The sequence below is a fragment of the Saimiri boliviensis genome, chromosome 11 (genome assembly GCF_048565385.1).
Source record: "Saimiri boliviensis isolate mSaiBol1 chromosome 11, mSaiBol1.pri, whole genome shotgun sequence".
Taxonomy (NCBI): domain Eukaryota; kingdom Metazoa; phylum Chordata; class Mammalia; order Primates; family Cebidae; genus Saimiri; species Saimiri boliviensis.
Window position 1 is genome coordinate 79,398,399 of NC_133459.1, and position 25,547 is coordinate 79,423,945.

Consider the following 25,547-nt stretch of genomic DNA (forward strand, 5'->3'; position numbering starts at 1 on the left):
ACAGAGACTTTTTAAATGAGATACTGCAGCTTTATTTTCAGTGTCATATATCAGGTCAGTATTCATATCTGCTCTTAGGAGAAATTTCATTTTTGGTGCATCAGGCCAGAGGGTATTGCTTCTGAAGCACTTTCCTCCTACCGGTAAAAAGAACCTGGGATGAACCCATATGGCTTATTGTAAGAGTATCACAGTTTATATACACTGTTAGAACATTTATCCAGCATCGCATGGATTTCTCTTAGAAAGTTTTACATGACATGATAGTCCTTTATTGTCAGAAAGCAGATAATACTCTGTGAACACCTATAGAGAAAGCCAATCAATGTTAGGTAAGAAGGCATAGGAAGGCATATATAAATTTAACCATTCAGCCACTGTGTTTTTTTCTGGGTCCTTACATGATTGTAACCTTTAACATCTTATAGAGATTAGTTCTTTTTGTACCATTTTCTAGGTTCTTGCAGATAAACTCAAGTAAGTTTTCCTAGGTGGTTTCTTCCCTCTTTCCTTGATTACTGAGTGATTAAATTGAGCTGCATGCTCAGGATTCAAAAATACACAAGGAAAAAATAATGCACAAGACACAGTTCTTTTTTTGTTTTATTTTTTGTTTTTCTGTGAGTTATTGGGGGACAGGTAGTATTTGGTTACATGAGTGAGTTTTTTGGTGATTTGTGAGATCCTGGTGCAACCATTACCTGAGCAGTAAGCACTGTACCGTATATGTTGTCTTTTATCCCTTGCCCCCTCCCAGTCTTCTCCCCAAGTCCCTAAAGTTCATTGTATCACTCTTAACGCCTTTTTGTCCTCATACCTTAGAACTAACATGTCAGTGAGAACATGGGAAGTTTGGTTTTCCATTCCTGAGTTACTTCACTTAGAATAGCAGCCTCTAGTCTTATCCAGGTCATTGCAAATGCTGCTAATTCACTCCTTGGTATGGCTCAGTAGTATTCGATGTGTGTGTGTGTGTGTGTGTGTGTGTGTGTGTGTGTGTGTGATTTATATATAAATAACACACACACACACACACACACACACACACACACACACCACAGTTTCTTTGTCCACTCATTGATTGATGGGCATTTGGGTTGGTTCCACAATTTTGCAATTGTGAATTGTGCTGCTATAAACATGTGTGAAAGCACAGTTCTTACTCTTGAGAAGCTCATGGTCTTGTGCAGGGATTGAAATCTTAAATACCTGTTGGTGCCTTGAGGACCTGTGATTACCATTCTAGTAGTTTGCTTGGTCTTTCCAGTTTTTCTGACTTTCAGTAGAAACCAAACATTAGGATTTTAAAGTAATAGCAACTAATTAAGATTTTGTTTAAAAAATAAAAGCATGTATATAGTAGAATAGCCATGGGATATGCCTTTTTTTTAGACTTTTTTCCCCCTCCTGTTTACAGTTGTATTTTACCTTGGTATGTGATTTTAAAGGCTTCACATAATTTTGGATTTGCTTTACATCTGTACATAATGAAACGTACATTTCCAAATTCATAAGGACTTTCTGTGTTCAGGCAAACATTGTAAATGTAGTATTTTGTATACAAATAAAAGAGCAAATCACTAAGAATTTTTAAAGTTTTAACATGGTAAAAGCTAATTATACAAAGCTTTAATTGTTTTATCTGCTTTCTGTATCTATCTTGAATCAAGTCTTACCCATTAAAATTTACCTGTTTTTTAAAAATAGAATTAATATTTTATATATTCTTTAAGCCTTTCCTAGTGTATTTTTTAACATTATGTTTAGAACTTCCAAATAAAAATGATTTTATACAGACCAAACTTTCAAAATATTTTGTAAATTTTTCTTATAATTGATTTTCTTTCTAGAGAACCAATCTCAAATTCTTTAAAATTCTGTTTTGTTGAAAGACTGGTATGCGTTGATTCTTTTGGCCAATTTTTATAAGCATAGTCAGTAAGTAGAAAGTAAATTGAATTTCTGTGTCCTAGATAATTAAATTATGCTATATAATGGAGACTTGGCAAGCGTAAGTCAGACATACGAAGTCTTGCTCAAGTGACAAGTTACAAATAATAGTACTACTTCAGCAAAATCGGTAATGTAGGTTTCAGGTTGAATTCTTTATGCAGTGAATATGTAATTAGATTTTATTAGTCAAAATTTTACTTAATTACCTCAAATTACATTGTTGGTTATCCTTACTTCAAAGAAAAATTTTACACCAGGTACAAATGTGAGATATGCCAGAAACAGCTTTACGTATTTAGTTTATATAAATCCAGAAAATATAATAATACAGTTGTAGAGATAGTTTCTTGCCAGTTTTCACTCTGCTTTTAAGTTCCCTAAGTACATTTTATAATGACTTGAGTTAATGTTACCTCTCTGAAAAATACATGTCTGGGGCTGTGCGCAGTGGCTCACCCCTGTAATCCCAGCACTTTGGGAGGCCAAGGCCAGAGGATCACCTGAGGTCAGGAGTTCCAGACTAGTCTGACCAACATGGAGAAACCCCCTCTCTACTAAAAATACAAAATTAGTTGTGGGTTGTGGGGCATGCCTGTAATCCCAGCTACTTGGGAGGCTGAAGCAGAAGAATTGCTTGAACCCGGGAAGTGGAGGTTGCGGTGAGCCAAGATCACACCATTGTACTCGCCTGGGCAACAAGAGTGAAACTCTGTCTCAAAAAAAATATGTATCTATGGAGTCTTTTTCCTATTTGGGTAGAAGAAAAGGCAGACTTAGGTGTTAAATATGAAATAGTGAAAACCGTTTCTGGCATATAGGTATTTCCTTCAGAATAGTCTGAATTTGGTAGAAGGATTAGTAACTTTATTCTCCAAGGTTTAATTTAAGAAAGATTAAAATAATTCAGATTACTGTATTCATTTCTCCTTTTACCTTTCATTCTTTGATTTACACACACACATAACAAAATCTGTACATATATACACATACTTGTATATATGTGCATGTACACAAACTCGCGCGCACACACACACACACACACACACACACACACAGAGTACGCCAGCTTCACAAGGCCAGGGATATTTTGTTGTTGTTCATTGATGTCTTCAAGTGTCTAAACAATGCCTGGCTTATAGTAAGCACTCAATCCATAGCCAGCACATAAACAGAATAAATCTTTGAATAGGTTCATAGTCTGTATAATGAGGGAAAGGACAATGAGCAGTTGTAATAAGAGTGTGATAAGTGCCATAATAATGATATTCACAGAGGCACTGGGATGAGCAGTAGTTGGATGGTTGGATGTATGTCAGGAAATTCTCGTAGCCGGAAGTGGTGATGATACGTGAGCTGTGTGTCCATATAAGCTGAGTAAGCTGGTAAAGGCAGTGGTGAGCATGATGATGAAGGAAAAAAATAATCTAAGGAGAGAGAACAGCATGGATATGAAATAAAGTATTGTAGTGGTTCTCAAACTTCCAGTGCGGCGGAATCACCTGGAAGATGTGGGATGGGGCTCAAGCATTAGTTAGCATTTCCAACAAATTGCAGGGTGATGCTGATGGTGTTGCTCAGCATCACACTTTTAAGAGCCACTGCATACTGTATGTGTGTAGTGGGGGTTGTGGTGAGGGTAGGGGTGCATGCGTTTAGACATGCTACAACTCTTTCAAAAGTATTTTTGGAAAAAATGATGAGTTTATTGGTTATGATTCAGAAGCTAGTAATCAGTTTCTTGGGAGTTAGTGTCTATGTCTTTGCAAATTGTTCTTTATTCCTCTAACTAGGCTTCTTCAGAATAATTTTAGTCTTCCAAAAGGGATTTTTTTTTTTTCTTTTTAACAGTGTACTCAGAAAAAAATTTTGAAAAATTTACACCAAATTGGAAAAAAACATATTTTTCCTGTTAGGGATAAATGCTCTGTTTAGTAGAGCTCTTAAAACTCTTCCTTCAGTTTGTCTCTTTTCACTATAGTACTCTTGTTGTGTTCTTGTTGAGAATAACTACGTGACCATTGCTATGATAACACTGAATTGACTTACTGTGGGGACTTCAGATTTCCCAATCTAACAATTGATTACTTTTGTTCACATCAGTATATTTGATTTGCTAAAGTCTAGGAGGTAGATTTTCAGCAAGGTACGTGGGGATTTGCTGTAAACCTAATGGGAGTCACAACTCCCATTAAATTAATAGGAATTGTTTATCTGTGCTTGCTGCATAGGGAATGTTAACTTTATTTTTTAAATTCACAAATAATGTAAATTAACATCCATCTAAAGCAATACATTTTTTTAAAAATGCTCTTTTTTTAAAATTTTTATTTGAGATGGAGTTTTGCTCTGTCAGACTGGAGTGTAGCGGTGTGATATCAGCTCACTGCAACCTCTGCCTCCCGGGTTCAAGCGATTCTCCTGCCTCAGCCTCCCAAGTAGCTGGGAATACAGGCGTCTGCCACCACGCCCGGCTTATTTTTGTATTTTTACTAGAGATGGGGTTTCACCATATTGGCCAGGCTGGTCTCGAACTCCTGACCTTTGTGATCTCCCTGCCTCGGCCTCCCAGAGTGCTGGGATTACAGGCGTGAGGTACTGCATCTGGCCAAAAAATTATTTTATGTTTTTACTTTATACCAACGTGATTTTACTCCTTAAGAAAATAGCTTCATTGCTCTTAGGACACTTTAGATATTTAGTGTGTTTCATGAGTATATTGTAATTTGATTGCAGCAGCTTTCTTCTCTATAGGTAGTGATAATTCAGTTTTAAAAATATAAATCTTTATGCCTTTACAAATTGTATGATGTTGTTTCTTCTCTTGTAAAAATCAAATTATTATAGTATCACTATCAGCATTCAAGATGAAGGTAATTATGTTTCAAATGTCACTCAAAATTGCCAAAAATAAAATTAAGCTTAATAGAATACACTGGCATCTTTTCAAAAGTTAATTTGAATTATACTTTGGTCATCTTCGATACCAATATTTAGTGTCAGAATATGCCATGTTTCATAAATGAAGATAAAGTTCAAGTGCTTGATTGTTGATTTTTTTCTTTCCCACTTTTCCTTATACTTTCTTCTTGATTCCATCCTCTATTGCCTCTCTTTATTCGTGGAAAAAGTTTGTTTATCCACAATTTGTGTAGATTCACCCATAGGTCTATTGTTGGTGGAAAAGTGTTTCATATATGTATGCCATTCACAACAGTCACCCAGCAGATCTCAAAAACATGGTGTGGCTGTTTAATTCCTGTAAGCCTCCATTTTCTGACAGAAAAGACCATATCAAATATTTAATAAATAAATTTGTTATTAAATAATAATTTACTAAAAGGAAAGAGGTTATTGGCTCTTCCATACTAGAGTAAATTTTAGAAATACTGTTTTTACATGTGTATTAGGCGTTTACACAATAGCTGTTACACATTGAAAGAATCAATAGTATATTACAGGTAGCTTAATTAAAAGCACAGGAGGCATTTAGAGCACCTTAATTTTGTGGAACTGGAATTCCCTTAATTTCTCATTACTCACTAATTTCACCATTGATGAAGCTCTTCATCTTTTGAATTAATACACTTTTAAATTTTTTAATATAGCTTGTGATAATAAGAGAATAAGATAATACAAGTGATTGAACACATCTGAAGACTATTGTAGAACCTGCTGTGTCTCGAAAAACTGATTGATCTGCCATATTACTAAGGGAGTGTCTTACTAAAACATATGCTTGGTACACCATGGTACTCTTTATTTTCTTTTCCCCTCCTCTGCAAGACAAAGAATGACATATGACAGCCATGCAGGCTACACATATTAGACATCAATGTGGATTAGTGAATATCTCATGGCATCTTTCAACCCTGTTCCTGAACTCCTTTTGTCAACTTGACAGAAGTGATTCCAGGAGAATACCTAGTCCCAGCCTTGGGATCTCTTGGCTAAAATGTAAAGCTGAGAAGGGAATAACGTATCAGCACTTCAGGAAGCAGAAACAACATTTGTAATCTCTTCTTATCAGCATGGGACTCTCCTGAGTTTGACTTTTATGTCTGCCATAATTCTTGCTTTGAGGGCTTATTTTTCTTATAAGTGTTTTTTTCTTCTAATTTTGAATGTGATACATCTTCATGAGGAAAGAGAAAATTAAAAAAAATTAAGATAAAACTTTTAAAAGGTTCATAGTTTTATGACTTTGTTATGCCGCAGCACATTTTCTTTCTGTTTTTCCACCTTATACACATACTTCTTATGGATAAAGCCAAATTATGTATAAAAACAAAATTAGGTTATTCATCTACATATACTCATATTTATATTTTCGCTTTTAATTATCAGAAACAGTATTACTGTGCCATTATATATTTAGATAATGAATGTTAACAGCTGCATCTTAATTTATTTAATTATACAAATTTTTTAATTCTCCTTTTCTACTTGCCAGCCATTTGTACTTAATTTCTTTCAAATATAAGTAAAATACATACTATATATACTTTTTTTCCTTCACAACTGATTATTTCCTGAGGCTAGAATTCTAGAATTCTGAAAATTATACAGGAGATATAGACATTTTCCAAACTGGCTTTCCTGAAGGGTTAAATATATGTGCACACATTGATAACCAGTATGTAAATCCATGTACTTTACCAGCATTGATTTTAAATTTTAAAAAGAATTAACACTTTTATCTGTAGAAAAGGGGATCTGTTAAAAATTAAATTTTTTTTTTTTTTTTTTGAGATGGAGTTTCGCTCTTGTTACCCAGCCTGGAGTGCAATGGCGCTATCTCGGCTCACCGCAACCTCCGCCTCCTGGGTTCAGGCAATTCTCCTGCCTCAGCCTCCTGAGTAGCTGGGATTACAGGCACACACCACCATGCCCAGCTAATTTTTTGTATTTTTAGTAGAGACGGGGTTTCACCATGTTGACCAGGATGGTCTCGATCTCTTGACCTTGTGATCCACCCGCCTCGGCCTCCCAAAGTGCTGGGATTACAGGCTTGAGCCACCGCGCCCGGCCGGTCTCGATCTCTTGACCCTGTGATCCACCTGCCTCGGCCTCCCAAAGTGCTGGGATTACAGGCTTGAGCCACCGCACCTGGCCTAAAAATTAAATTTGTAATTTGGGGGATATTTCTGAGGACAAAAACATTTTTTGTAGACTTATTTATTGGTCAGTTGTCGTTTTGATATGAATTCTCTGTTCATTGCTTTTGCTAACTTTTCTGTTTATATTGCTAATACTTTTAATTTTTTTTTACAATTTATTGATAAGAATCCCCTTTTGTCATTTTTATTATGAAAACTTATTTGTTTGCTTTTTAGTTTAATTTACATTGTTTACATTTTTGATGAAATCTTCAAACAGAAGAGAAAGATTTGTAATATAACACTAATTGCAGATTTAACAATTGTCAGGATATTGTTACATTTGCATTATTGCACCCTTTTTTCTTCCCTTTTTGTTGTATAGTTACTTTCTGAGATCTTTCATTATTTTTATGCTTAAAATTGCGTATCTTGATCTCTCAGTTAAATATTTATTCACTTGTATTTCCCTGTAGCTCTTAAATGTTTTTGTTTAAATTTTTAATTTATTGGGAATTAATGTTTTTATAAGGTGAGATCTAAGGTCTTTGGTCAGTTAATTTAAAATGAAGTGAACTAATGTTAAACCAACTGGTAAGAATTAAATTTTAACCAGCAAAGTAGTTGGAAGTTGGAACGTAGCCAAATTAAAAATAGATGCTGGATAATGGTTGAAAGAACAAAAATAAAGTAAAAACAATATAAATAAAACACTGTTTATATCTATACAGATTGAACTGTGAATGAAAATGTCACTGCTCTTATTCTGATATCAGAGCTAATCTCTACTTAAATGATTTTGTCTCATATATTTAATAAAGTTTATTTTTAAGAGTTTTTATGTTGTTAAACAGCTGAGAGAAGCTAAAACGTGATTGTAGTGATTAAAATACCCCACCATGAAGATGAAGTTCTGAATTTTAGGAATTTTGGTGTTTCAAGAAACAGAATTTTCTGGAAAAAAAAAAGCGGGGATTCATATGAAGCCTAGTTTTCTTTTGCATAGGGATTTAATCTAAAAAAGGGATCCAAGTACAATTCTCATTTTGTTGCATAGTTACAGGGTGTGTTTTACTATTCTTGTACCCATCTCTTTTTATCTAATTGGTGTGTGTTTGTCTGTGTGTATTAATCATTAATTAGTTCTCTCTTCCCTTACTGATTCTTCTTTTTCTCTTCATAGTACTAAAATTTAAGCCAGGTGGTAGATATGCCTGTATTAAGTTCAGGCTTTGGTTAGAGGCAATATGGTATGTTACTACAAGTCAGAGACTTCCTTAAATTAGTTACACATTACAATAGAAAGCCTGTTGGATTTTAAGAGGCCACTTTTATATGGTAGAATGCTGTGATGAGGGAATGTTGACAGGCTTTTTAAAAAGTTGGTAAGTAAAGTGAAGGAAGCAGGTGCTGTAGGTTAAGTGTATTTCCTGGTTTAAGCAAAGTATTTTTTTTACAGTTTTCTTGTTTGGTTGCTTTTAGTAGGTTTGTTGAATACCTGAATTTGTCTCCAGGTGGAAGGAAGGGAAATGGAACCCATTGCACGGGCAGGAAGGCTCATTTAGGAAAGGAAAGAATGTGTATTAGGATCCAGAGAGAGAGAAGACTCAGGAAGAGATGTGTACAGCTGCCCTAGAAAGATGATGGAGGTCATGCTGGATTTTAAACATCTTATTTATCCAGAACAATGCCCCTCAAAACTTAATGTGCATATAAATCACTCAGGGATCTTGTTAAAATGTAGATTCTTGCCTCAGTAATCTGGGATGGGCCTTCCGCATTTCTAATAAGCTCCCAGGTGATGCTGAGGTTGCTGGTCTGTGAGAGGACGTCTGTATTACGGAGTTTTGGTTATTAAACTGTTGAGTCTAGAAAATGAAATTTTACATGACAGTGACTTCCATTGTTAAAAATCAAGGTTTGTTTTAAACCCAAACAACCATAGTTGAAATATAGAAATAATAACACTTTCAGTTGTATAACTGATTTTATTAAAAAAGGAACTAAGCTACCTTGAAACTTTACTGAACATTTTTATATTTTGTTGCACTTCTAATCCTATTTTATATGCTTTCTATTGACCTTTTATCTGGTGAGTTGCTTTGAAAAATCTCTGAGCAACAATGCAGCCTGACCCTTTCTCCCTAATATTTCCCTCTATTCCCTGTTAGTCTGTCCTACTTTCACTCTATCATACACAGAAACAGTGTTTTAAATAGCATTTTAATACAAATGTTTTATTATTTAAAGTAACACTATAAAATCATGTAATACAAAGTGTATGTTTTATTTAGAAAAAGTTTATTTTTATTCCACTAATTTTTCAAAGTCAATATATTTAAACAACTAACAATAGTTGTTTTCACTTAAGTATTAATTCCTTGACTTATTAGCATCAAGAGTATAGGATGGAAGTACTTGATTGTTAACTGGTCATTAAAAATGGCTAAATACATTTTCTCTACCTAAGGTTATCTAGTGAGTTTTTCACTTTGTAGATTTTCTTCTTTCTTTTTGTTAGTGGACACAATCTTCTTTTCCCTTTTCTTTCAGAGGCAAAGATAGGGTGCTGATGTGATTTGTTTTAATTTTATGATAAAACCAATTATAAGATAAACTTATTTCTTTATTCTTTTTTTTTTTTTTTGAGATGGAATTTCGCTCTTGTTACCCAGGCTGGAGTGCAATGGCGCGATCTCGGCTCACTACAACCTCCGCCCCCTGGGTTCAGGCAATTCTCCTGCCTCAGCCTCCTGAGTAGCTGGGATTACAGGCACGCGCCACCATGCCCAGTTAATTTTTTGTATTTTTAGTAGAGACGGGGTTTCACCATGTTGACCAGGATGGTCTTGATCTCTTGACCTCATGATCCAACCACCTCTGCCTCCCAAAGTGCTGGGATTACAGGCATGAGCCACCGTGCCCGGCCCAAGGTATACTTATTTCTTAATGAAGTTTATTAGACTCTTCAGCATTTTAAACCTCTCAAAAGTAAGTTAGTAGCAAATTTTTAATATAAGGAGTTCTTTTTTTTTTGGAGACAGAGTTTCGCTCTTGTTACCCAGGCTGGAGTGCAATGGTGCGATCTCGGCTCACCGCAACCTCCGCTTCCTGGGTTCAGGCAATTCTCCTGCCTCAGCCTCCTGAGTAGCTGGGACTACAAGCACGAGCCACCATGCCCAGCTAATTTTTTGTATTTTTAGTAGAGATGGGGTTTCACCATGTTGACCAGGATGGTCTCGATCTGTTGACCTCATGATCCACCCGCCTCGGCCTCCCAAAGTGCTGGGATTACAGGCTTGAGCCACTGCGCCCGGCCCTATAAAGAGTTCTATACAGGTACCTGAGAGGTCAAAGTATTTTTATTTTGATTTTTTTGGTGGAATTAAAGAATTTAGCAGTGTAGAATTTTTCATTTTACAGAAGAAGAAACTAAGGCCTGCAGATTGTTTCTTTGTCAAGCTCTGCTTAACTGCCAGTCCAGTTTTCTTGCTGTAGAACTTTATATTTAGCTTCAGATCATTAATGTATTTTCCTATCTCATGAGGCTGTTACTCAAGAATATTTAAAGTGTACTTTATATTGCTAAACATTGCGTAACTTAATGGTAATTATCAAAAGAGCTAATTTATGTCAGAATTTTCTTAATGTTTATTACCATTTTAGATGAAAAACTATGTTAAGATTTACTTTGTCTTTTAGTGAAAATTGTGTACAGTACAGGAGAATCAATCATGCTAACACTCCAACTTTCAAATAATCTTCAAAAGTTTACAGCCATAAGCATATATTTTTTAAATAGCACAATTTATCTTTGAAGTTACCAGCTATTGCTGAGAACCATTAACTATCAGAACACTGAAAACCTGCAGCAATTATAACAAGAATTGTAACTCTTAATTATATTTAGTTATCAATTCAGACTGATTATCAGTCATCATTAAAATAGTTAAAAGGCATGGGCCTCCTGAGCCCATCCTTCAGGTATGTGTTTTGGACATTATGTTTTCCCTTTTGTTTGCTTACAACAGGAAGCTCGTTTAATCCTTTGCTTTGTTTTAGAGTTAAGCAAATAGAAACCATCCCTGTTAGCTTTCAAAAGCTCCTACTTTTGTTGTATTAATGGCACTCAATGTAGAGTCTGTGATCTTGCTTTGTTTACCAAAAAACTTGCCTTTGAGAGCTGTCACTCTATTCTTTCAACAGAGTTGTTAATTGACTGATAGCACTGATTGAGTGGAAAACCTTCAGTGACAAAAGACTGGATGTAGGTGTGAGTCCATTTGAAAGGCTGGTGAATCTTTGCTTCTTAATCCCATTTCTGTTTGTACTGAAATACTAAATACGACTAGAAGAACAAAGTATATTTAAAAGCATTCAGAAATGTTAAGCAACAATAAAACCCCGTAACCATTTAAATGACAGCAGCTGACTATTTGAATTAACTTTGTGTTTGGTTTAATTTGGGGCCCTAATTATTCCTAACTTACGTGAGTAGATTTCAATTATAGTATCCTGCAGGGATTTGTAGCTAAGGCAACTAAAAGAATCATTTTACATAAAGTACTTTTGTTCAACTGATTAGACAAGTTAAAATGGAATGATATAAAATTGAAACACTTCAGACAAGGTCCAAACAAATGTTTCTAGTAATTTTGTCCAAAAAAGATGAATCTGACTTTGATTTTAAATAATATTTTGGTCTTAGGACGATTGACTTTCTTGTAATGCTGATAAGTATATAAAAATGCCTTAAGATTGCATGTTTGGTAAAAGAGTAAGACTTTAAAGGTGTGGACAGATTGTCACAGTGGATGGACACCTGCCTGAATAATGTTTATTTGCTTTATAAACTCTGATATACAGTTTGACACCTTTAAATACATAGATTTAGAAGAGAAATACAAATAAATAACATGAATGAGTAGCACCTCTTTAACTCTGTATTTTGGAATACATTTCAGTTGAACACTTTGAAATGCTGTATACCAAGAAGTACAAGGACACAATATGGTTGACACTGTGCCATAGTCAGTAGACAGACTCAGTATTTGACTCGTCCTGCTGAAATACTCCTCCCCACTAGAAACAGCCACATTGCTTTTTCACACTCATACCAGAATGAAAGCTACTTTATACTTATTTAATGGTTACTGGTAGATGGTACTTTGGTTTTTACTAATCTAGGTGCTGGAGCACAATATTAAAAGAAGCGTTTGCCAGCATCCGAAGATCATTTTGAGGCTTAACTGTAACATTTCATTAGAGTCTCAGACCTGTCTAATACGAGTCTGTTCTAGTGAATTGAAAGGCAGCAGCTCTGCTGCGTGTCTTGTCTTAGTACTGGTTCTCTTTGTCCTCTTTTTCTCCTCCTCCCTTTTTACCCCTTTTTCGGTTTTTGAATATCTACAACATGTGAGTCACTGTCTTTCATACTTAATATTTTCATTATTTCCTTCAATCTAGTCAGTTCTGCGACCTGTTTTTCACTAAGTGAAACAAAATCTTAAAGGCATGGCATAAAGTTCACAGACCTCAAAAAGTGAGGTTCTTCTCCCATAGCACCAACCAAGCTATATACTCTTTCTTGAAAACAATGCCAGTAAATTCACTCTTCAACCTATTCAGTTCTTTTTTGTTCTTTAATATACTTTTTGAAAGCCAGTAACCTTTAGGAGACTTTTTCTTATCTAAACAGAAATCCTCTGAATTTATATAGCAGCACAGCACAGTCCAATACAGTAAGCCACAAGTTGTTATTGAACACTGGAAATGTGACTAATGTGACTGAGAAAATACATTTAAAATACATTTTTATTGGTCAGAGCAATTTATAGGTACTTCTTTCCTGTAAGGTTTTGTTGTTGTTGCTGTTGATATCTCTTACACCTCCTTTATATGTTTTAGCTAATTCCTTGAAGTTAGGCACAGTGTTTTATTTTTTTTTTTATATTTTTCATAGTGCTTAGGCATTCGAAACTATTTTAAATGATTGAGAAGCACATAAAAAGATACTTGGTACCAAAGCTCTTGGTACCATTTTAAATATATACTTAATTTATGGATCAGGGATTTCACTAATGAACACTCAAAAACAATAGGGTTTATGAATATCAAAAACAAAGGAGTATCCATAAATGCATAGATAGAGTATATCTTGCAGGAATACAGTCCCTAGGATTAACAGCTAAGTATACTTTAAGTATATTTTAAAACTTAATTGTAGCAAACCCTAGTTACTGACTGCAGCCTCAATCCTTATTATGAGACTTTAGTAGTTGTTTAAATTACCTGGATGGTAATAACCTACACTTAAGTCAGCTAACGTTGGCTTCTCTTCCCTAAATATGGAGCTTCTTTCTTAAAATCGATTGATGAGCCCAGCTAATATTGCCATTTGCTTTCTATCGTTTGAGAATGTGTTGTAGAAGATAAGTAATTATGAAGGCATCAGTTAAAAATGATCAGTAATGAATATCTCTAGTCATTTAGAAAATACTTGTGATCTTGTCTTGTGAATTCTTTACTCACTAGAAAATCCTTCTCTGATTTTAGCTTAAATGTAAGGAGGAAATTTTATCTTCATAATGGGCAATGATGTATTTTCTTACAATGATACATAGATTTATACATCACACCTGAAAATGTATTACTTTTTTGGTTCTTAATGACTTTTGGCTCTTTTTGTTCCTAATTATGTTCATATGTTTATAGCTTATAATATTAAAATTCATAGCGTTTTGGGGGAAACCGTCATAAAATAGCCACTTAAATTTGTGTGTGTGTGTGTGTGTGTGTGTGTGTGTGTGTGTGTGTGTGTATTGTGGCAGTCAGAATTTCTTGTTTTCTGTTTACATTTGCAAATGAATTTATGATTTACCTTCTGTGTCTAATTTAGAAAAAAAATTAGCCAATTCTATATTTAGTAGAAATTGAGGTCAATACACAGTACAACTATAGGATGTATTTTTTATATTATTAATTTTGAAAAGGAAAGCATCGGACTTAGAATGGCAAATTAAAAAATTATTATAATCTGTACAACCATGACCTATTCTAGAATAGCCTCAAGTACTTTGTAACTAAAATGTTTGCTCAGAAAACTTAAGAATTTTTCATTGACAGTCTTCAGCATGGATTTGACCTTTCAGAAGTGCTAGTTTTTAATCCTAACATCTAATAGTAATAGTTCATTATCACCTCGTTTTAAAGCAATAGTGGTATCTCTCAAATTAAAGCATTATCTTGCCAAGCTTTATTCCTGAATGGTTTACAATTATTTTAGAAAGTCAATCCACTTTAAAAATGAAACTTTGGCACCACTGAAAGTAACTGAAAAGAATGCATTGCTGTTTTATAAGGCAAATAGAAGAGGAGTGTTGCTGCATCATTAGAAGAAATTAATAATCTTCCAGGTAACCACCTGGTAAGAGAAAGATGTAACTTGTTATGGGAAGAGATATTTATGAATCTAATCTGGTACGTATGTGGGAAAAAAAATAACGAAAAGCCATATTCTGTAACCATAGTTGCTGTATTTGTCATTTAATAATGAAGAGAGTAAGAAAATTCTCCCCTGATACAACATTGACTTAACTCTCCTTTTATATTACTTCTTCAAAGTATGATCATTATGAAATGAAAATGTGAAAAGACTTGGAGGAAATGAACCTCCATGAATTGGAGTAAAAATTTCTTTTCCTTTTTATTTAGCATTTGTAAATGTACATTTGTAAATGCGATCTCTAGCTGTGTGCCTTTCTGGCTTATTTCTGTTCTCATCCTCTCTGTCAGCTTAGAAACAAAATTAGTAAATTCTGTGTTTATTAGAAATACATACTTTAATGGTTTTGACAGTTGAGAAGTACTGTACTATGTGAATAAAGATACACCAACACAATGAATTATTTAGCTTCATTAAATTATTTTTTACCTGTGCTTAAGAAAAATTTTATTGGTATTTGTTCTGTCTGAAGATCTGATACTTTAAACTTAACCTGTAAAAATCAACATTTTTTGGTATAGCAGAAAAAAGGACTGAACTGTCAGTTCATTCCCAGAATGAAGAGGCGGATGCAGCTGGTCCAGAGGAGAGGGTCTAGTTGGTGCATAAAAAATTCATGTCAGCATTTTGACACTGCATTCTTTTGGGTTATCTGTTACCACTGAATAGGAAACTGTTTCAAATTGACAGGCAGACAGAATGTTGTGCTGAATGTGTAAATTGGAACTATCACATCTAGCAGTTCCCTTCACCAGGTGCTGGCTTGGAGCTTGGTTCTCCACTAATGTGGAGAGAGTGCCAGGAATAGTTTTATTTGCTAATTATCCTTCATCTCTTCCAATGTCTAGTTTTTTGTTTGTTTTTTTTTTTTTTTTTAAGTAAACAGCTTGCCCCCAGGTGTTTTTAGGAATGCCTAGCAGGCCAGTGTAAGACTGCAGGTGCTTAGGTGGCAAGAGGATGCCATACAGAACACTGAGAACACCTATATCCATCTGTGTGAAAAGGATGATTGCTTTCAAGGGTTTTACTCCTTAATGTCCTGAGAATGATACTTGTCAGTAGTTTGTTGACTCAGAGATCCTGGTGAAGGCAAAAGAGTCGAAGTTGGTGTTTTTAAGAAAACTGGAACATTTTATTAGGTTTTATCTTTGAATCTCTTTAAAAACTTTATGATTTGCAACCTTTGTGAATGAGCAGTGAAATTTTCCAAGAATGTAAAAAATGAAAGCAAATCAAGTCTTAATAAAGACATATGAAAGATTTTTTTTGCTTCTTCAGTCTTTCTGGTTTTACTGAAAAGGTTTACTATGACAAAGTTAAGGTTTTTATTTTTCTGTCTTTTCTTAAAAAAGAAATTTATAATACTATGAATGAGAACAAAATTTAGAATTTTATGTTGTGTAAATTTATATCACAAGATGTTACTAAGTACTGCTCAAATTGAAACAGTATTTGAGCAGGATGCTCTAATTGAAGCATTTGTAACTTACTTTTCTTGAAATTTAATCAGTTGCATCACATAATTATCCTTTAATTAGTTCTGTTAATCATTTTTTTTTGTCATAAATATATTTGTAAAAGAGTTTAGGATCTGCCTTTTGCCTATTCTATGAGCAGTGAATTTTCTTAGTAAATTTTCCATTGTAGGTTGGATTTTCTGTTTCTGTTTTCTAATCATCTTTGCATTATGGCAAGATAAATGCTAAGTGCGAAGATGTTATGAAAATGTTTTATAGTTTCCCTTGGACTCTGAAAGTTGTCGTGGCATTTCTACAGCCACTCAAATTTCAGGGATACTACTGAACCACAGGAATTATCCTGTCAGCTTTGATTTAGGATTAGGCATTGTAGTTATTTGTATTGACTTGGTCTCTGTTTTCTTTCACTGACATATCCTGTGGTGAAATTACATTTATACAACTATTTCATGGGAAAGTCAGAAAGTATAATATACTCAAAGGCAGAAAGTTTTGGTGTATCAGCCAATGGTTCAAATTCTGACTCTTTTACTTAGCAGCTATGTGAACTTACTCCAGCTAGTTAATTGGGGTTTTCTTATATATTATAAAATTGGGAAAATGCCTATATTTTAAAACTGTCGATGCTTAGAAAAGAAATGTTTAAACATTTATTTATCAGTGATTGTTGAACATTTACCATGTACCCAGACTATGTGGTGTGCTAGGTATGAGTCTTGTCTTTAGGGAACTTAACAATAATGGTGGTTTCTTATGACACCTAAAGGGGAACCCAGAGAGAGCTGCATAGATGGTATACTCAGATGAAACTCAAATAGCAGAGATACCTGAATGAGCAAGAGGTGACCAATTCAGAAGAGTTCCCCTTAACTCCAGGAGAGGGTGTAGAGTGTGCAAAAAAATACTGCCACTAAGAAATGGGGTGAATTGCAAATAGGTCAGTGTGTGCAGAAAGTGAGGAGTGGCAAAAGATAGCTCTGGATGAAGTTGGAGCCAGACTACTCATGTGGAAGAGTTAGAACTTTATCATGTAGGTGAGAGATGATAATTGAACAATTTCAAAGGTGATTATAGAGTTTTATTCTGTAAGTATTTCTTTAGGCTGGATGGGGTTGACTATTGAAGGCAGTGAGAATATTGAACAAGTTCCTGTGGGACCAGGGAATTAACATAAACAATTGAAGTAGGCAGGATATAAAGACATGATACAAAACTGGGTCGGGTACCGTGGCTCACGCCTGTAATCCCAGCACTTTGGGAGGCTGAGGTGGATGGATCATGAGGTCAGGAGTTCAAGACCAGCTTGGCCAAATTGGTGAAACCCACCTCTACTAAAAATAAAAAAGTTAGCCAGGCATAGTGGTGGGCGCCTATAAAAATCCCAGCTACTGGGAGGCTGAGGCAGAGCATTGCTTGAATACGGGAGGTGGAGGTTGCAACGAGCCAAGATTGCGCCACTGCACTCCAGCCTGGGCAACAGAGTGAGACTCTGTCTCCAAAAAAAAAAAAGATACAAAACTGGAAAGCACATGCTTGTCTAAAGCAGGCAGAAGGCCAGGTGCAGTGGCTTATGCCTACAATGCTAGCACTTTGGGAGACTGAGGTGGGAGGATCACTTGAGGCCAGGAGTTAACAGATCAGCCTGGGTAACATAGACAAGACCTTGTGTCTATGGAAAATTAAAAAATTTAGCCAGGCATAGTGGCATGCACCCATGGTCCCAGCTACTCAGGAGGCTAAGGTGGGAGGATCACTTGAGCCTAGTAGTTCAAGGCTATAGTGAGCCTTGATTGTGCCATTGCACTTAGCCTGGGCCACACAGCAGCAAGACCCTTTCTCCAAAGAAGAAAACCCCACAAAAAAAAAAAAACAAAAACAAAAATAAAACAAAATAGGCCGGTGCTATTCAGTTTCCAGTGATTATTTTATCAGTATTTTGATATTTTTTAAACTTTATTATTATTTTTTACTTGCCAGCAGGAAATTTTAATACCTTTTCAATATGAGTATGTTGTCAATTGAGCTGAATTTTTTTCCCCAAGAAAAATCAGTCATTGGATTTGAATGTTATATCCCTATATTTTGAAATATTGGCAACTAATTCAAACAGAAACTGAGGGGGTAAATGAAATATGCCTTTGAGCTGTATTCAACCTGTGGTCTGCCTACTTGTGCCCTTTTTCTTAAATAAGAATATTGGAGTAATCCAAGCAAGAAAGAATAAGAGACTAGAAAAAAAATTGGGTGGGAGTAGATAAAAGGAATAATTGTTGAAATTTCAGAAATCACATTCAGAGTAGAAGTGAGGCAATTTGGAAAATCACTGATGAGGGAAAGGGCGATTTATTCAAGTTTGTTGGTGGTAAGGGACAAAAGCTAATGGATATTTAGGGATAAAGTCAACTGGACTTTATTCCAGGTGTCCAGGGGAAGTCATATTGCCCTCGCTGGTCCTTGTGGAGTTTGAAAGGTGGTGTGGAAACTGGTCATATCTAGCACAGATCCATAATCTGAAGTAGCAGGTGTTTCTGGGACTCTGTTTACTTGCTTAGTTATTCAGCCCATGGATTCCCTTTGTATCGATCTGCTTCTGCCTGATACCAGCTAGCTGGTTCTTTCCTCAATTCGGCCTTTTAATTTTTCCCCCCATTGCAGTTTCGTTTTAGGATATCTGGTGTACTTCACCCAGTCTTGTGCCACCCTGTCAGCTGCAGCTGTTTCTCTGACTCTGGAGTTGCTTCATGTTTCCCAGTTCAAATTCTTGAGAATGAGAGAAACACATGGGCTGCTGCTTTTTGTATGAAGCCACAGCCTACACTGCTGTCAGGATCATGGACTGATTGCCCTTGAGTCAAAGAACCAGGTCTTTTTCAATCAGCTGTTTCTGATTGCTGGTAGGATCTCCTGGTCGGGCTGGCTTTGCCCCTTTAGCAGTGCCTGTCAGCAGATCATTTGAGTTAGAATGAACTGAGCACCAGCAGAAATGGTGATTTATTAAATATATCTAGGTCTGGTGAGTGACGACTGTCGGGAGTCAAGGTGGATCATGAATTCACCAAGATAAGAAATAACAATATAAATGGTTTTGATGGCTAATTTGTGAGCCTGGTTTAATGAAGTTACTACCATTAACAATACAACTAATATTAGTAATATGCCGAAACTTAGCCACGCTTATTTGTGGGATATACTTAATTACAGAATTTAAAAAAATTTAAGGCCTTAATATTCCATGATTTATAACAAGCATTTAATGTGAGGCTTGCTTTGATCATTAAATAATAACCATGTTTAATCATTGAATAATAAATGTGAGTAAAGTTTGGGAAACTCTGTTATAGATACACATAGATAACTAGATTTTAGTGTCTTTATTTTGTGCTTTTAATTTAAATCTAAAAACAAATGACTGCCTTGTCAGTCCCTTACTGGATATTAATCACTGTACTAGGTGCTTTTTATTCATTGTCCTGGATAATGCTTCCAGCAGCTCTGTGAAGTTTATGTTGTTTTGTTACTTTTGTATTGGAGGAAATTTATGCACAATTAGGTGATTTAGGCAGGGTTAACTCAATAATGTAGTGATGAGATCCATTCATTTCTGGATATGTCTGGCACAGCAGAATTTCATGATGCTTTATATTTACATAATAATGAAAATTCATTTGTATTTTTAGATCTGGGATATTTCTAGATATATGTAATGTGGTATCTGGTTTAATCATGCATAATTTTAGCAATGCATATATATGTAAAAAGGAAATGACTTTAAAGGTTTATAAATGTGTAAGCACTGTTTACACTTGAGCTAGGTCTACTGCAGAGAGCCGACTGAGAAAGTGGAAGATGTTCTGTTCAACATATGCTTTTGTCTCTGGTGCCAGACAGCTTACTTAACTATTATAATTGCATTGACTAGATATTTTGGCATTGCATAGACACCTCAGTAGAAGAAAAGCATTTATCTGTCAGTCCACAGATGGTTCTTTTTGGTGGCAACTTTCATATACCAACTTCTCTCAAATCAACATCCATTGACAGCATCTATATACAAAGGATTTTGTTCCTGATCCATAAATAATGTAATTTGAATATAGCACTATTTTTATTTTAAATTTCTGGGTTATTGGTATATGACAATATTAAATAAATTATTGGATACATGGAGAAATTTTTAAAAATCTATTTTGTGGCATTTTTGGAGAGAATATCATTGGCTTGTGTATACCGTTAATATAACCATCTTGGAATTTTTATCTTATTTATACAGCAGTTAATCTTCTTTACCCTTTATTGCTATCAACCAAATCTTTATTTTTATATTGATATTTTAGAATGGCCCTTGAAAATGTGTGGAAATATATTTTATCTCATGTGAAATTAAAATTCGTGGTTAGTTGGGATTAGGGAAATAGGAAAACTTAAAAATGACCACATTGGGAGTCATTAATAAGAAAACTTAAAAATGACTACAGTGGAGATAAAACAAGAAATCAGGGAGGATAACAGTTAAATATTATATAATCTCCAGAACTCTGAGTTGTAAGCAGTTAGTTCTGGCCACTGAAAGTCAGTATTATTCTTTTGGGGATACTGCCAGTGTTGATTTAGATTGAGGCTACATATATAAAATTTGAAATTCTGTAAAATAACATGTCAAAATGTGGAAAGCCAGACCCAGTAACACATACGACACAGAATTAATAACTAAGCCTACAGTACTACTATTCCTTGTTTTGATTTATTCATGAAGTCATTTGTTATTTCATTCAGTAAATGCTATGTTTATGCAGTTTTTACTAAATACAACTTCTTTCATAGTTGATGGTGTGAAGAACTGAAACCAAGGACAATGAATATCATTTTACTGTCCTGTAAAATTCCTCTTAGGGCAAGAACAAAGATGGTATAAAAATGTTTAGAACCAAGACTTGAGAGAGTATATTTCTTATTCCTATTTTTGCTGTCTTTCTAAACATGATACATCCTTACCTCTTTAGATGTTCAGCCTCAACAGACTGCACAGGGTCAGTATTTGACTTGATATTTCTTAAAAGTATCAGAATTGGGGTTGAATACTTACATCAAGTACTGTGAAAATTCAGCACACCGTAAAAATGATACCAAGTAAAAGGTCCTGAAAAAAAAAATATTTGCAAAATGTAAACACAAAAGACACATGAAATAAAATGCAGACATATTTACCATTTTTTCTCGGATATAATATAAAATGTGCTATTTGTAATTTAGAGTGCTTATTTTCTATTGGCTGTGATTTATTTTCAGCCTACTATGGAAATTTTTATTTTATGGTGTGTTAACATGCCATTCTATAGTTGTATGACAGCTATTATAATTTATTTTTTCTACATATTGGACAGTGTTGACTGAGTAAATATAATTTTGATATATACCTCTATGAAATTGTTTAGAATTTAAGTAATTATATTTGAACATTCAAATTATTTTGGTAACTAGAAAGATTAAGAAGATGCTACTATTAAAGATTGAAAATAATGGACAGTTTAAGATGGTAAAGGAAAATTTTGTCACTAAGTTTTACATTTTAATAATTTGAGCATCAGATTATTTTAAAACATTTGCCACTTCAGTTCTGACATTTTGTATAAATAGATTTATTTGAAAAGAAAGTGTTTAAATATTGTATCAATTCAGTGCTATTAATTTTATCTCATTGTGTAGTATTTTTTGAGTGTTGAATATTTGAATATTGTAGTGTGTGTTGCTCTTCTACTTCTACATTAGAAATTCTCATATGAGCCCTTTCGGCCGGAACCGCCATCTTCCAGTAATTCGCCAAAATGACGAACACAAAGGGAAAGAGGAGAGGCACTGGATACATGTTCTCTAGGCCTTTTAGAAAACATGGAGTTGTTCCTTTGGCCACGTATATGTGAATCTATAAGAAAGATGATATTGTAGACATCAAGGGAATGGGTACTGTTCAAAAAGGAATGCCCCACAAATGTTATCATGGCAAAACTGGAAGGGTCTACAATGTTACCCAGCATGCTGTTGGCATTGTTGTAAACAAACAAGTTAAGGGCAAGATTCTTGCCAAGAGAATTGATGTGCGTATTGAGCACATCAAGCACTCTAAGAGCCGAGATAACTTCCTAAAACGTGTGAGGGAAAAGGATCAGAAAAAGAAAGAAGCCAAAGAGAAAGGTACCTGGGTCCAACTGAAGCGCCAGCCTGCTCCACCCAGAGAAGCACACTTTGTGAGAACCAATGGGAAGGAGCCTGAACTGCTGGAACCTATTCCCTATGAATTCATGGCGTAATAGGCGTTAAAAATAAATAAATAAATAAAAGACCCCCCCAAAAAAAAATTCTCATATGAGTAAAATGACCCTAGAATAAAACTTTTTTTCTTTTCTTTCTTCTTCTTCTTCTTCTTCTTCTTCTTCTTTCTTCTTCTTCTTCTTCTTTCTTCTTCGTCCTCTTCTTCTTCTTCTTCTTCTTTCTTCTTCTTCTTCTTCTTCTTTTTTTTTTTTTGAGAAAGCATCTTGCTCTGTGGCCCAGGCTGGTGTGCAGTGGTGTGATCTCTGCTCATTACAACCTCCGCCTCCTGGGCTTCAGCAATTCTTTCACCTCAGCCTCCTGAATAGCTGGGGCTACATGTGTGCACCACCGTGGCTGGCTAATTTTTGTATTTTTTTTTGTAGAGACAGGGTCTTGCCATGTTGTCCAGGCTGTGCTCAAAAATCTCAAAATCCTGAACTTGGCCTCCCAAAGTGCTGGAATTACACACATGTGCCACTGTGTTTGGCCCTGAAATAAAATTTTTTATGTTATTTAATTAATAATCATTATTTGTCATTTAGACTTTAATTTTTTATGAGGCTTTTTTAATTTAAAGTATTTTTAAGGACTTTATTAAATTCCAAGCAAATTAAGACATCATAGAAAATTGGAAAGAAAATTAAAAATTATTAGAAATCCTTACTTCCAGAAACTAACATTTTCTTGGAATGTTTCATAAAAAACACTTGACTGGTTTTCTGTATTTTAAAGACTAAATAACAGGTAATTCCTTTGAAGTCTTTTTTTTTTTTAAAAAACTTCGTTTTTATTTTATTTATTCACTTACTTATTTTTGTAGAGACAGGGTTTTTCTGAATTGCCCAAGCTTGTCTTGAATTCCTGGCCTCAGGTGGTCCTCCTGCCTTTGCCTCCCAAAGTGCTGGGATTCTAAGAGAGTGAGCTACTGCACCTGGCTGCAAGTCTTTTTAAGTGTATATTAAAGTCTTAAATATGCACTATCTATAGCAAATTTTATAATCATATAACGTATGAGTTCAGTCGCTTAGATCTCTGTTCATTAGAAAAATGCCCCATGACACAAAAAGTACTTTGAGGAAACAAAATTTTTAGAAATCCGAGATTTGGGATTTTGAATTTTCTGAGTCTGCCTCTGGGTCTAATTAGTTATTTTCTCTGGTTCAAGTTCCCTTATCTTAAAAATTAAGAAATTATTTTGGAAGGGGGCCAACATCAATGCTGACTTTAAGCTGTGAAATAAAGTTTACTAGAGGAGAATGTTTGCTTCTCACTTTAAAATTTTCCTTGCCTTTAGTTTTCTTTTTATTCTTTATTTTTTGTTTTGTCTTATGAAACTACTTTCAGCATGTGATAGGTATCTACTAGAGGAGAATGTTTGCTTCTAACTTTAAAATTTTCCTTACCTTTAGTTTTCTTTTTATTCTTTATTGTTTTGCATTTTGTCTTACGAAACTACTTTCAGCATGTGATAGGTGATTGTTCTTAAGTATGCAGTTATGCAATTGTATAACTTTGGCTTATTTTGATAATTTTTTGTTACATGTCCTTATTAATTTAGGATACGTGCATATTTCACTGTCTTTTTTTTTTTTTTTTTTTTTTTTTGAGACAGAATTTTGCTCTTGTCACCCAGGCTGGAGTGTAATGGTGCGATATTGGCTCACTATAACCTCCACCTCCTGGGTTCAAGTGATTCTCCTGTCTCAGCTTTCCAAGTAGTTGGGATTACAGGCGCCAGCCACCACACCCAGCTAATTTTTGTATTTTTAGTAGGACAGGGTTTCACCACTTCAGACCAGGCTGGTCTCCCAACTCCTGACCTCAGGTGATCCGCCGGCCTGGGCATCCGAAAGTGCTGGGATTACAGGTGTGAGCCACTGCGCCCAGCCTCACTGACATTTTAATAGGATGATAAAGTAGCAAAGTATTTTATCATAGCTAGTTTTACAAAGGTTTTAATGATTTCAGTAACATTTAGTCAATTTAAGAAATTCGTCTAGCACTTTATGAGAGATGTCAGAATGTCATGGCTCGTTCTGTATGTTCCATATGTTTGACTAAAGATGTTACTGTGCAGTGTTGTACTAAGAGAAATTTATATTTTATTGATTCTGTCAGTATCAATTCTAAAATGTGTTTTAACATTTAATGCTGTTCTTTATCAATAAACACATGGACCAGGCATGGTGGCTCACGCCTCTAATCCCAGCCAAGATTGGGAGGCTGAGGCAGGTGGATCACTTGAGGTTGGGAATTCAGGACCAGCCTGGCCAACATGGAGAAACCCTGTCTCTACTAAAAAATGCAAAAACTAGCCCCATGTGGTGGTGCTTGCCTGTTGTCCCAGCTAATTGGGAGGCTGAGGCAGGAGAATCACTTGAACCTGGGAGGTAGATGCTGTATAAGTGAGCTGAGACTGCACCACTGCACTCTAGCCTGGGTAACAGAACAAGACTCCATTTCAAAAGAAAAAAGAAAAAAAAAAAGAAAAAAACCACATGAATGTGCTTGGTTTAGTCCTTAAACAGTTTTCATTAAGTCTTATTTTGTTATAGAAGAATTTAGAATTAGCTTTTTTTCTTATTTGCATCAGTGTGTGTTTTTTGTCATCATAGAATACAGCAGAAGGTACTTTATAATAAAAGAAATACTACATTTACTCTGGAATTTTGTTTCGCTGGCTCAAGTTAAAACTAGCAAAATTTGTAACTTAAGGGAAGAAAAATGGTAAAATGCCAGATTATAATGTGGATACCTAATAGTATATTAGTTATTAAGGAATTTTAAAAAGAGTGAGACTAAGATGGATGAAACAAAAACTTCTTAAGTTTCAAAAACAGATAATTTTAAAGGGTAGATTGACATTATTGTTTTTACATTATGAGTAAATTTCCCAGAAAAAGAAACAAACAAAAAAAATCACAACTGATTCATAATGAGCCAACCCCTTTTAGGGGGGTAGCTCTTGCTACCCTTTTAATTTTTTGGTACCCTTTAAAATTTAATTTGGTACCCAAAAAATTTTGGTACTCAAAAAATTTAATTTTTTGCTACCCTTTAAAATTTTTGTGGCCTATAAATTTTAGCCCCATCAACTCTGACAAGTATTATTCTCATTTTATGAAAATGAAATCTTTTCATTTAGCCGATAGCTCTGTATTGATATCTGATGTTAAGATAACAAATATCTTGATTCAGGCTAGTCTTACA

At 34.8% G+C, this 25,547-nt stretch overlaps 1 protein-coding gene and 1 pseudogene across 28 annotated transcripts in view; both read left to right on the forward strand.

Annotated features, from left to right (window-relative positions):
* ADGRL2 (adhesion G protein-coupled receptor L2) overlaps nt 1–25,547 on the forward strand; it is a 682,132-nt gene that overhangs the window by 526,478 nt on the left and 130,107 nt on the right. The window lies entirely within an intron of this gene.
* LOC141580284 (large ribosomal subunit protein eL21-like) lies at nt 1,762–23,930 on the forward strand (annotated as a pseudogene).